At 38.1% G+C, this 14021-nt stretch overlaps 1 long non-coding RNA gene across 1 annotated transcript; it reads left to right on the top strand.

Annotated features, from left to right (window-relative positions):
* The first annotated feature begins 4894 nt into the window (after positions 1 to 4894).
* LOC309635037 lies at positions 4895 to 13684 on the top strand. The gene is made up of 4 exons (XR_014248595.1): positions 4895 to 6643; positions 8359 to 8414; positions 8716 to 8871; positions 13303 to 13684. It is a non-coding gene; the product is annotated as an uncharacterized lncRNA (long non-coding RNA).
* The last annotated feature ends 337 nt before the right edge of the window (positions 13685 to 14021 follow it).

Genomic DNA, 14021 nt, shown 5'->3' with positions numbered 1-14021 from the left:
GAAAGAGTGTTAAGAGTGGGTGGCAGATAGTTTTCAATTTTCCAATACTTGATTTAATAACTTGAGGAGAGTTTGATCACCAAAAGCATTTGATTGTCAAACTAAACCCAGGAGGATGACATACTCTTACTTCCCAATAGGCAACCACTTTAAGATGAGAGATGACATATCGTGAGATAAAATTACATTAAGTTTTTAAAAATAAAAACGTTAAGAATTTTGGAATATATTCCTGCAGTCTGTATGCATGGATGTGTGTGTGTGTGTGTGTGTACGAGCACACACACTAAATTAAGATCACAGTAGTCACACTATTGTGACACCTGCTTTTCTCATTTAACAAGAAATCTAAGCATTTTATCATATCATTGAATATTTCCCAAAATATAATTTTTCATGGATGCATATGGATATATGTAAACTAATTTTTTTAGATCAACTGCTTCATGTTTTCTTTCAAAATTTTGAATTGAGGTGATAATGATTCAAGCACTGATTTTTAAAAACTCAAACCTTTCCTATCTTTCTGCCTTCCCTGACATTTTATAGATGCTGTGGGCTTATTCATGGTAAGTTGTCTAATTCTTTCTTGATGGTAACCACATTTACTCGATTATAAGTAAAAGTAATTAATTTGGTATAAATTATAGGGGAGAAAGCCCATGTGGCTCATAAGAAAGTCTGAATTGTGGATTATTTGAAAATAAATTTACTTTTATTTCTAATGACCATATATAAGTAAAATTAGGATAATAAAAACAGTTTATAATTGTTCAAGAATCTAGTGACAGGAAGAGTAAGGGGTCACGTGGAATCCATTCTGGTGAAGGGTGTGGAAGGAGTGAGTTTGCTGGGCACTGCTATCTAGTTTTGGTGTTATCAGTGGGGTGAGCTTAGGCCCAGTGTTGGCTATGTGTCTTCACCAGCAGAGTAGTTCTGTGCTGTGATATGAGGTATTGCTCTGGCTGTGTAGCTTCCATTCCTGGTTCTGCAGCCATCTTAAGATCCTATGAGCTAGGTCCTTTTAATAAATTCCTTAAATTTTTTTCTCAGTAGGTTTCTGTGGCTTGCAATTACAAATACCGATAGAGCTGTAGATACCATTCATCACATGAAAGCTTACCTAGAATATAGAATGCATAAAACCAATGAGCATTTTAAAAAAATGAGGAGATCCAAGGCTTGGCAAGCTGATTAACTTACTTATGGACTTGCAGCCAGTTGATGTGAATTTTATGATGATTTTAGGGGAAGGAGGTGCAATGGTCTGGAATAATGGAAGCTGCCAGGTCCATTGGGCCATAAAATTTTGGCCTTGAGCGACTGAGGCAGCTGTTACCTCATGGAAGTGGTAGAAAGAGACTAATTTTGTTTACCTTTTTGAATTTGCCCAGGAAGAGCCTGAGAGCCAGCTGTAGACTTCACTGGTGTACTCTGTACTCTGTAGGCTTCACGCATGGGGTCCATGCCTTTGTGGAAGGCACAGGGGTGGAGGTCATGAGGCTGGTCCTGCACCGTCTGCTGTAGCCAGACTTCCCAACTAGGTTGTACAAATAGAAAAGACATTCTCATGCTTTTAAAGAGAGAGGAATGCTCCGGGCTGCAGAATTTAATAGTGCAATTTAGGTGCCAGGCCAGTCTCAGTCTTTGGAAGGAAGGTACGTATAGGCTCTGCCTTCCATCCAACAGATTGCTCAGTAATTACAGCGTGGACCTGGGTGCACTCTTCACCACAGAGCAAGGGGATCACTTTTTGCCAAATTGTCCAGAGGAGTTCGCCACAGTCATGACAGGTGTTTTTATTTCACTTGCAGACTTCTTTGAAAAGACCTTGGAATGAATACGTTTTTGGCATGCCAGCTTAACCTGAAGGGAATTCCAAGTTGCAGAAAGCCTTTTCTTTGGCTACTAAAATTCCTCCACCTCTTTCATAACCAGTCTCTTCCCTCTGCTTCCAAGAATTTCTTATTTTGAGAGGTCGCAAATTGGCTCACACCAACATCCGCATGTTGAAAGCTCGATGCTGTACCTGTGAAGATTTTGCAGGTTGATACCAGATAGCATCTCTTCCTATTTCCACATCAGATCTGTGCCTTCCTCTCAGACTCTGGTTCCTCCCTGCCCTTGGTCAGCCTATTGCCACATTTCTGTGTAATACAAAAATTAATAGGATTTGCTTATCACATCAGCTTTGGAGCATTCATTATGAAGCGTTTGTTTACAAGTCACTTGCTCATCTGTTTCGGTTACTGTTCCTTTCCTGATTGGTTACTTCCTTTGGTTCCGGCTTCCTTTGTCCTCTGCATCATTATCACTCTTCACGGTGGTGGTGGTGGTGGGGGATTGTATTAACCTTGTTCTCCTTTGTCCATTATGGTGTTTCTAGTTCCATTAAATAAAAGCACGCACACGTAATAGACGTGTTTATGACCGTGAGCAGCACAACGATCTCAGTACAGCTTGCGTCCAATGGTAGGTCGTGAAATGTCTTGGTTCGGAGGGGACTTTCGGAGGGCCATTCCCTACCCCAAGGCAGACTCTCACTTCTGCCCACACAGATTCTTTGCCAATGGGAATTTTATAACCTCTTCACTAGCATCTTAATGATGCCTCTTAAGAAATCCTGCCTTCTGTTTAAATGTGCACGTGAATGATATGAACTGACAAGGTGTCAAATCCTTTCCTCTCTTTCATTTCAGAGGATAGTTTGACACTGAAATCGACTAGGAATTCCAGATTCACCTCCAGGTCAAATTTCAGAGGTTGGGTTTTTAAGAACTCCTCAGGCCTACTTTGAGCAAACTGTTTTGAACCTTAATACCAAGATAGCCTTAGAACTGGCTGGCCTACAGAGGCTTTTATGCTGGATGCAAAGACTGAGGTTTAACTTGTGGAATTTGGCCTCAGTAAACATCCCTAAAGCTGGGATAGAGTTGAGTAATTTCTAGTGGTAGAAAAATACCTTCCTTTCCTCACAATCACTTTGGTGTTAGATTACCATGAAAATCTCTTTTTCCCTTCTGTATTCAGGGAAAGGAGAACGACATTCCCCACTTAATAGCTATAGATATGCATAGTGGGTGGAGTCAAAGTGAGAATATAACTGATATGGAACTCTTAATGTGCATGAGAAGAGAAGGCACTGTATGCAGGGCCAAATCTAGGCAAATTCTGAGGACACAAAATACGTGTTTTTATATTTTTAATCTCCATATCTGGGCACTATCCTAGTATTCTCTAATACAAATTCCCAGACTGTCATGTACCCAGCACTCTTATATGTTCCCTCCACCCCCCTTTTTAAAAACTTGCATTCAGGAAGAGATGAAAAATGCATCCACATTGTGTTAGCGCTACCAGGACTATTTATACCAAAGATCACTGAGTAAATCAACTGTGAAACTTTCTGTGGAATTCCAATCAATCAGTAGTATGGGAGGTAGAGTTCTATGTAGTGGATTGCACTCTGTAGAAATTATACAATATAGGAACTTAGACCATAATTTCTGACTTGAAACTAACTATTTTGAATAGTTTTCATGTGATGACAGAGCAAAACATTTGAACTAGAGATTGTCCTGGAAAAATTAAGACAAAAGTTCATTCCACACTGGAGAGGTCACCCACTGTATCTTTATATATTCTACTTTTTTTGTGTTAATTCTGAGTCAAAATCCTGCCTAACGTTACCTTCTCATTTTTTTTTTAACTGCTAGTTAACAGTGGATTTAGGCTCCTAACATCAACTCTGGAAATCGGTCAAACATAAGTTGGGAAAGCTAACACATTATTAGAAATTCTTTGAAGTCACTTTCACTTCAGTAAGACTCATAATATAGCCTTGTGTAAGTGGACTTGAGGATATGATTACTGAATTTATTTGAAAATCATCTCCAACAAGCATACAGAACACTAGTTCTTCATCATATTTTTTATGGGCTGGGCTGCCTTCTGGCATGGAGGTGCGTGGAAGGAAGTGGAGTGAAGTCAGTGTCAGCTTCTAGCCTGAGACACATAACAACTTTTCTCAGGTGTTTATGGAAGTGACCATTTATAAGACTATTCTAGAGAAAACATGAGAAAATAAGACTTGGAAATGTGGCCTTTTCGAAACCAATTTTAAGGCGAGAACCTTTTTCCTACCTTAAATAGTTGGGATTTTTTTTAATACCTTCTGTTCCCCTCTACCATTCAACCCCATTTTTCATTATGTAATACCTTTTTCTTCTCAAGGAGAAAATCTGTGTTCACATAAATGGTAGGTAGATAAAAGCTGTCTTGTATAGGGCTGCTCTAATACATTATCCTTGAGAGTCGGGAAGGCAAACCTCTAACTCCTCTCCCAAGGCTTGGCCTAGGGTAGATACTCTGTAAACATTAGTTTAAAGAAGAAAAGAAAAAAAACAAATGAATGGCCAATTTGAATGACAAGCACAGATATTTCATTTTGAAAAGGAGTACAAACTTATGGTTTAAAACAACATCTGCCTAAAAACTCTTTACGGAATATCTTCCAACTTCTTCTAAAATAGTTAAAAAAAAAAAAAGTAGTAAAAATCAAATCACAGCCTAACTGTAAGTCTTAGAGACAACCTACTGCAGATTCTTGGAGAAATCCCAAGATAATAAGTTTGCCAATATCTGGACTGACAACAATGCAACTAACCTAGCTGTATTTTGCCTAATGTAACAAAACAAACCTCACATACCTGAAGTAATGGAAGACATCTCCTTTATTTACTAGTCTAGGTTTAGACCCAGGTGGTGAATCAGTTAGGAAATGAGGCAAGGGATTCTTCTACCCATGCTTTTGGAAGAGCATGATACTATTCTTCTACTCCCCATTTTTTCCTCCATATTAATAAAACGCAAGCTCATTATTAAGTTCTGTGGACACAAGTGGTCTTAGCTCTCACAGTTTAGGAAGCAGGGAGAGAATGAGTGGTGATGACATTTAAAACTGAGGCGAACAGGGTAGAAATAGGAAGAGTCCTGGTTTCAGTGGACGCTGTGGCTCATAAATGCACACAGCCTGTTAGGAATATCAGATATCTAGGGAGTGGGATATGAAGATAATCTCATCGCAGTTTAGCCTCAAAGACACTGGGAATTGGATTAGAAACTGCACGTGTTATCATGCTCCTCTGCAGAATTTTGATGGATGGAATTTTGACCAACACCCAATCAAAGGATAAGCAGGGCCAAGGACCTGCTATTTCCCAGATCTTTTGGAAACATCAGGTCTTCATAGGGCTCTCCTTATTTGAGGATAAGTAGACAATACAAAACTTACACAGAGCCAATAGAAATACAATAGGAGAGTGGAAAAAGACTACCATTTGTAGCATGCTGCTCTAAATGATTTTCCTTGGAAGTCAGAGAAAACTTTTATATGCTATTTGGCATCCTAGGTGGGGTGCACAATGACCTGCCTGACCACTATGAACAAGGAGCAGAAAATTATAGGCACTGAGAAACTCAGATAAAACGGGAAGAACATAAATAAAGAGTCAAGAAGATACGATAAAAGGAGCGGAGAAGAAAATAATTAAAATTAATAGTCTGATAACAAATTTTTTCTACAGGTTGACCTTGTTGAAAAATAAAGTTTTGAGATCTGCTACAGGATTTGTGACGTTAGAGGCAATCTTTGTCTTAAACATGTCAGAGCAGAGACAGAGTGCTGCCGTTTCAAACACTGGAACTAACACAGTAGTGTTTACGGTACTGGTGGAAACAACGATATAGCTTTGGGGAGAAAAATTGAAAATTAAAAATTACATTTTTTGTCACCAGTTTGTGAGTTACCACAATAACATGAAACACATTTCATGATTCTTTACACTTATAAAAGCTTTTAGAAGTTTATAGAGCTGATATCTAAAAAGAGTCCTTTATGTTAAAAGAATTTAATAGCAATATAATCCTTATTTTGTTACATTGAGTGGTGTGAAAACACAACAGAAAATAATTTCAGTTGCACTAGAACATAGTTAGAAAATAGTCCTTAGTTTAGCAGCCTGGGTCATATGTATTCTGTATCCTCTAACTTCTCTCATCAGCAAAGAGAAGATATGTACATCACGGTGCTGGAATAAAATAAATTCCCTCAGGAATCGGTGAATGGCTTCACAATTTTTTAACAAAATTACAGCTGACTGTAAAAAGGAGACTCACATTTCTGGTTTCATGTTTTCTCTCTTTCAAATGAGAGCTCTTACAGCCTCCAATTTAGTTCCGTGTAAGAAGTTCTGCGCCTAGATTTCAGCAAAATAATTGAGTTTGAAAGAACTAGCTAATATAAAATTAAATATAAATTATTTCATAAACATAGTTACATTTAAGAGACATTTTCCGGATAAGATACTGAAATGAAACTGTCTTGTAGAATCTCCCTGCTGCAATTCATAATGAAATAAACAACAACAACAAAGGAAAAACTAGGCAAAAAAGTCCAAAGCAGCAATCAAAACCAGAAAGGGACGAAACTCAGGCTTCAAAGAGTTACAGCTAAAGAAAGAAACATGATTCTGGCATGGCAAGGCTCCTAAACCCACAGCACTCCCCAGGAGCCGTAGTGACGAGTCCATGAAATCCTGAGAATTCGCTCTAATATGCTTCAATCTGGAAAGAAGCAACCTGAGTAAGTCACCTTACATTTTCAAGTGATGATCTTTTAAATGAGAAATAGCAACCCAAGTTTGCAATGTTGTATTTTACTGTAGATTTCTTTCCTTTGTGGATACATGTTATCTAGAAAATAGCTATTATTTTATATACCCTCTAATGCACAGCACTAGAATATAGAGATTATTTTTTTTAATTTTATTTTTTTATAAAGAAGGGAGTCATTATTTTTTAAAGTATTTGTTTATTTATTTTTTATTTATGGCTGTGTTGGGTCTTCGTTTCTGTGCGAGGGCTTTTCTCTAGTTGTGGCAAGTGGGGGCCACTGTTCATCGCGGTGCGCGGGCCTCTCACTATCGCGGCCTCTCTTGTTGCGGAGCACAGGCTCCAGACGCGCAGGCTCAGTAGTTGTGGCTCACGGGCCCAGCTGCTCCGCGGCAAGTGGGATTTTCCCAGACCAGGGCTCGAACCCGTGTCCCCTGAATTGGCAGGCAGATTCTCAACCTCTGCGCCACCAGGGAAGCCCTAGAATGTACAGATTATTAAGTAGACTTTTGATCTAAAAGGGCTGGAATCTGTGTTTCGAATGATAAAGAGCAAAATGGCTAATATCTCCCACACATCAGCTCAGGGGGCCTGGCTCACGTTGGGTTCTACAGGACCCTTGTCCTCCTCTAGGATGTTGATTTCCAGCTGGGAGTGAGTGTCACTTCTAGAGATTTAAAAAATACAAATATCTCCTATTCCTTCTTCTATCCCCCCACCAACTGGAGTTGGGAGAGCTACATATGTATTTTTTTTTAAAAATTCCACAGATGATTTTGATATGCATTCCCTGTTAAACACTTCTTTGAAATGATATTTATCTTGTGAAAAAGTATGGTCAAATAAAACTAAAATAATTGTTCTGTGGTTAAATAAATGTGGATTATACCAGGTGAAGCAAGTTTCTTTTGTGCAGAATTATACACACATTTTAATATACTAATGTGATTGTGAAATTCCAAACAGGACTATTTTGTAAGCAAAGTCTGCAAACAATGAACAAAGGGCCATGCCAGATTCTTTAGCAAGAATATTTCAGTGCTGTCCAAACTTTTTATCCTCAGGTTCAGCATGAAAATTGTAATCTATTAAATCTGGTTACAATATGTCAGGTCATATTACATCAGAAAGAGCAAATGATTAGTCACTTTGACTTTGTTACAGAAAATATGAAGGGATATATGCATTAATCTTGTGAGTACACATTTGTTTGTTCTTTGGTTTCCCAATATTCCTTTCTGTTTGCAGGAGAGCCTTGAATTCCTGGTGGGGAATTACCATCACAAGTGGCCTTGATATGAAGGGGGTTCCCAGTTTTCCCTCTTAGTGCAACTGTCAAAAGGGCCAGATTCTTCTTCTCGCCCTGGGGACATTCAGTGTGTGGGCATGTGATCCACACACACTGTGCCAACCGGACACTTATTCCTAGGACTTAGCTAAGCATGTTATAAGAGGTAGGGGACGGCTAGAGTTCGGATCATCTCAAGGATACCATTTACTCTCTGAAGCGTCTAGAAAATTAGTTGATTATCACCATGGTGGAAATTTGGATCAGAGCATTATTAGTAGTATTATTCACAGTTATTTTTCCGAGATAAGGGGTGGTTACTTTACTGGTGTCACTGAAGCAATTGGGAACGTTGAGTGGTTCCCACTAGCATTTACAGCCTTCTCTTTTGTCTGCAGAAGGATGTCCCAGCCGGAAAACTGAGCCAACATAAGTAACGACTGAAAGAGGACAAGTATGTGTCAAAACAGAATATTAGAACACTGAATGTCTGGCCAAAGTTTATTTAGTGCAACAAACATTTATCCAGCACTTATACTCTGTGCTAGGCACTCTGTCATACAAATTATTGAAAACGAAAGGGTTTTTCATTTTTTAAAGCAATCTATCTGACTCAATTATTTTTCATGTGAGGAATTATACCACAAGAGATTAAATCTTTTCCATAAGTTTACAAAGCTGGTTAGTGAAGATCCAGGACTGAAACTCACATACACTGTCGCCTGACTCAGGGCTGCTTCTTCTGTCCCCATTAGGCTCCCCATGAAGGGCTGCTCTGTAGAGCGTGACTGTCCTCAGTCCTTGGAGGGTGAAGGCAGTGGAGAAGCAGAGACCAGATGGGATGAAAAGAAGGATTTGCCAGTGCGGGCTGTCATACATTCCTGTCAATTATTAGATCTCTTCTTTGAAAGGTTTGTAAATAAATATCATGGTCCATCTCTGGGAATCTATTTGCAGGTAGCTGGGTGGCTTGTACTCAAATTTAGAAAACCAGAGTATTGATCTTGGGCTCAGGAATGTAGACCCTGTTCTCTGATTTTAGGAAGGCCGTGAATCACACTGAGTCTATTTGTAAAAGGAGCAATTGAGCCGAAATACAGGAGGACGGTCTGGGGGGTACCGCCTGTGTGGCCAGACCGCCTTACATTCCAATCCTGATTTTGTCGCTTACTAATTGCATGACTGTGAGCATATACCTTAACTCATTGTGCTTTGGTTTCTTTGCTGTAAAATGACAATAGGCTTGTCTGATTTTTGTGAGGACTGCATGAATAATAACTACTAAGCTGTTAGTACAGTGTAAGTGTTGACTTATTATTACCTGATATCTGCTGAAGTCTCTTCAAGCTAAAAAAATGTGTACTCTGTCTATAATTCAGTTCTATACAAATGTATTATAAACCTTGGTTACGATCTAAGAAAAAGCAGAACAAATACACCTGCAAAGGAGGAGAGTCACTTTAGTTGTATTTAAGGCATCTTTCTTGAGTGTCCATTATGTAGCTAACATAGTTCTGAATAGATTAGGTGACTTTCTGCTTAGAGATGGGAGGAATAACTTCAGTAACATTGTCCTTTGATTTACGATGTCCGTTGTTTCCCTTTATTTTCACTGTAAAAAAGTATATAGAGGGACAGAGATATGAAAAATTAGATCCATGCTCTCAGATCCGAACAGAAATATCAGGAAAGTGTTAAAGAGTCAAGAGAGGGATAAATAACCCTGAGGGGAATCTGAGAAGGCTTCTTAAGGAAGGTTTGAGATGCCTTTATTGTCACAAATTACCTTTCGTTTCCATGGAAAAAAGCAGACAGATGCAGCATTGGGCTTCAAGAATATACAAATTGTCTTAAATAGTGAAATGTGAACATGAATTCTTCCTGAAATCCATTCCCTAATCTGGGTTAGAAGTCAGTAAATGAGAAATTCCACGATTTTCTCAGCTCTGTGCTAGTTAGTCTCTGTTGGCTGAGCTGGCACATTCTGCCATCTTGATGAAAATTAGTTATGGTTCCCACTGAAAACCCCTCTATGCCAGGTATGTGGGGTGATTTCCTGGGATTACGGCTGACAGTTCTGTCTCAGAGTCATGGGATCCTGATTTATTGGACTTTCCTTAAGTGGAAGCTTAGTTTTGTTTGAAATTTGAGCTCTAGTATCTTCTTTGTCCAGAACAAATTGTTCCCCCCAGATGTTTAGATTTTTTTGGAAGTAACCTTGAAAGACTCCGACATAAGACTTTGACTAAGCTTGAGTCATGAGACTGTGGTGCCACCCTGCGGTGCTTTTCTTGTGCCTAAGGCCTTAGGCAGCACCCCTTCTGTATGAATACCATTTGTAGTTTGCCTACACTTTTAATAAAACCTTTTTTGCTGGAATCCGCATGACTCCTTCCAAGTTGCTGCTTGCCCAAGAAGGCAATGCCCATAAGTGCCACCATATGACCAAATCTGTTGCAAAATTGTGTCTTTGGTTTTGTTCATAGAAGCTGATGAAGAGACGTTCTCCCTGAGAACTCAGGTTATTCAAGCTCAACTGCATTTTCATCTGAGTTGAAGCTTGTTTTAGAAAGTTTTTTGAAGGCACTTTCAGCAAATACTGGAAAAAAGTTTATGTAAATAAAAATAGTGAGACATTTTAATTTTAAGAAGAAAGTCAAAGACATGTTTTCCTTGAATAATATCCCTGCTTTCCTCCTGTCTTAAAACAACACGATCACTATGATAAGGTTATACAAACATAGTCCTTAAGGAAGTGGACAGATGCTGAACATCAACACGGGAGTGGGGACTCTGGTCCATAAAAACCCTAATCTGCCAGCTGTCTGTCAACCCAGGCCTTCTTCGTCTCTGTATCTCCTATCCCCTTGCCTAGTAGAATAACTGCTCTTTGCTGGGGAACCTCTATTTGAGGGTATCAGTACACAGATGCATACTCTCTAGTACCTGAGAAATGAGTAGGACAGAATCAGTCCAAATCCACCCATGTGACTGGAAAAACAATTCCAGATGATATTGATAGCATTTTGTTTACAAAACAAATGTCATTAAACTTCTTATGACAAATCAGTTAAACTGATGGTGATTAATTTTTAAGATCCCTAAATTTGGTTTTCTTTTAAGATTTTCCTTTTATTTTTCAAAATGAAAAAGGTTCTATTATTTATTTTAAGTGTAAAATAATACATGTAAAAAATCCCAACGTTAAAGAAAAATATTATAACAACGTAAAAGTTACCTATATTCCAGTATCCAGCAATAACGTCTCCTACCATTTTAGTGACTGTCCTTCCAAATGGTTTTCCATACTACAGTTCTCAAATTGTGCTCTCAGAACCCTGGTTCAGTTAATATATTATTTTTTAATGAGAACGGTTTAGTGATAAATTAAGTCTGAGAAATACTACTTTGAACAATGTTAAGCGTATTTCTTTATTGTAACTTCCTCAGAACTTTTAATATCTGGTTATGCTGTGAGAACCACGAAGAAAAATTTAGCATACAGTAGTTCCCAAACTTCGGACACTGGAATTCCTTTTTGGAAAACAAAACCAAAAAATATGGAAAATGCTGACCTTTGAGCACTTACTCATACATTCATACACTTTATACAAATGAGGTAACAAAACTCAAACCAATCTTTACTGTGTTTTCATGTAAACTCAACAATGTGTAATGAACGTGTGCTTGTATTCATGAATAGAGATCTACATCATCATTTTTAATGGCTGTGTAATATTCCATGGTATACAAGTACTATCCTCTACTCAGCCAAATTCTCTATTAGTGAGCACTGGGGCACAAAGCCAAAATAAAGACATGCACACTAAATTTACAAAAATATCTGCAAAAACTATAATAAAATCAATAGGCAAAACGTTAAACATATCATTAATAACATGTACAAAAACACAGACAATTCACAGAAGGAAGAACAATAGACCAATAGAGACACAAAATTATGATCAACCTTACATCTATGCCATGCAAATAAGGACATCGAATTATAATGCTTTATTGATTAGATTGGCAAAGGGTAGAAAGACTAACAAAACTGAGCACTGGTGAGGATTTGAGGAAATGTACACTTTTTCCCTGTTAGTGAAAAATGTAAATTGGTACCACCTTTCTTGGGGTTAGGGTATCTATAGTTATTAAATTTTCAATGAGCATATCCTTGGAACCAGCAGGTCCACTTTAGATTACTTTTTGGCTGAAAAACCACTACCATCTTCTATAAATTATCCCCTATTGAGGTATTGCTGCAGGCTGCACAGTGTGCTAGATTTGTGGGCAAGACAAAACTCTGTTCTTTACTTTTCCTCAAGAAGCTTATGATATGCAGACTTTGAGGAAATCAAGCTCACAGAGACACCACTGGCTTTTTCACCAAAAACTTTTGAATATCTGGTAATAATAACAATGCATTTGACTAAAATCGTGATTAGAACACTGAAATTAATCAAGCTTTTTCTAAACAGAATTTTTCCTCTTTCAGTAGGGATTAAAAGAAAGTTTATATTCCCAGGAGGTCCTGACAGGGCTAGCATTTGGTACAACTGGAAATCCTTCTAGTGAGTATAGGCTAGTGAAGGGCAGGCTTCAAGTCAGTGTTTCCTTTTCTGAGACACTCTGTCTTTTCCTTCTTGTACTTAGTTACACGTCTATCTCCATCATGATTCCTTACTTCAGTCGCTGAATGGTGGCTTTTCTTTTCAGAAAAATAAATTCTGGCATAGAGGGAGACATCAACTGTATAAATAAGATAAACCCTTTCAGCTGCAAGGTCCTTGAGGGGAGGGGTTGTGTGATACTCACTGTCCTTTCCCCAGGACCCAGTGCTAAATGTCCTGCCCAAGGGGTGGACTCAGTAAAGACTTGTTGACTCTAGTTGGGCAAACCTCATGAAAGGTGATGTTAATAAACTTAGATCTTTGAAGGTGCACTTTAGGTGGAAAGCTTAACCCTGATATCCACTCCACATCCATGTTTAATAACTTTTAATAACATTTAATGACTTTAAAAGTTATTTCCTAGACGTAAATTTAAAATCACTGTATATAGAGAGTAGAAGCTTCATGGCCAAATGGAAATTTAGCTAAATGAGAATTATAAAGAGTAAATATTTGGAAATGCTTCTCAAAATCAAATTGGATCATTAAGATGGAGTATCAAGAAATAGGTGATTCCACAGATATGAAAATATAATGAAAGGAGGAGGAAAGGGGGTGAGAACAGATATGTGTTAAGTACCTTAAGTATAGTTAGTGGTTTTATGTCTATATTGCACTTAGTCCCTCCTGTGACGGTGCAAGATTGATGTTATTGTGTTTATTTTGCAGATGATGACAGAGTGGGTCACCTGGAAAGATCTGCCAAACACAGTGAAGACCGCAAATCAAAGGAACAGCATCAGAAAGATCAGTCTGATAAACTAGGATGGTTGTTCTCAAACTTTTGTATCAGGATGACTAGAAAGCTTGTTAAAACAAGTTCTCTGGGCCTCACCTTTGGAGTTTCTGTGTCTGTAGGTCTGGCATGGGGACAGAATATCTGGATTTCTAGGTGGTTCCCAGCTGAAATCAATGGAATTTGATTACTATCATCTGTATTGATTTTAGAAAAGCTTTTGAAAAATCTTTTTGTAATACCCCTTTGGTCAAGATTTTTCCAGTATTAATCCATAATTAATTTATTCATTCAATAAACAATTCACTCAGCAAATTGTTTACTCAACAAATAGAGCAATGCTGGAGATAGACATGGATTTACAGATTGAAATCTTCTCCCAACTAATAAACGTTATTTGTTAGGAATTAAAGACAAGTTCTGATCATAAAGTCAATATATGGTTAACAAAGAAAAAAGGAGGTTCCAAAAAATCCTAAGGTTACCTCAGGATATATTAGTATGGGTCTAATATTATAATCATGGGAAGGAACTCATTGTACACTGGGTTGCAGAGAATATCTGGATTAAGAAGTTTAATTCCAGGTGGCACTTAAAAGAGTAGAAGAGAGTCCAGGTGTCCAGAGCTTGGCTAAACCACTCCATGATATTT

The sequence above is a fragment of the Balaenoptera borealis genome (assembly GCF_965194805.1).
Source record: "Balaenoptera borealis genome assembly, chromosome: 9".
In the NCBI taxonomy this organism is placed as follows: Eukaryota; Metazoa; Chordata; class Mammalia; order Artiodactyla; family Balaenopteridae; genus Balaenoptera; species Balaenoptera borealis.
Note: the sequence above shows the minus strand (reverse complement) of the source record. Positions and strands in the feature narration are given on the sequence as shown.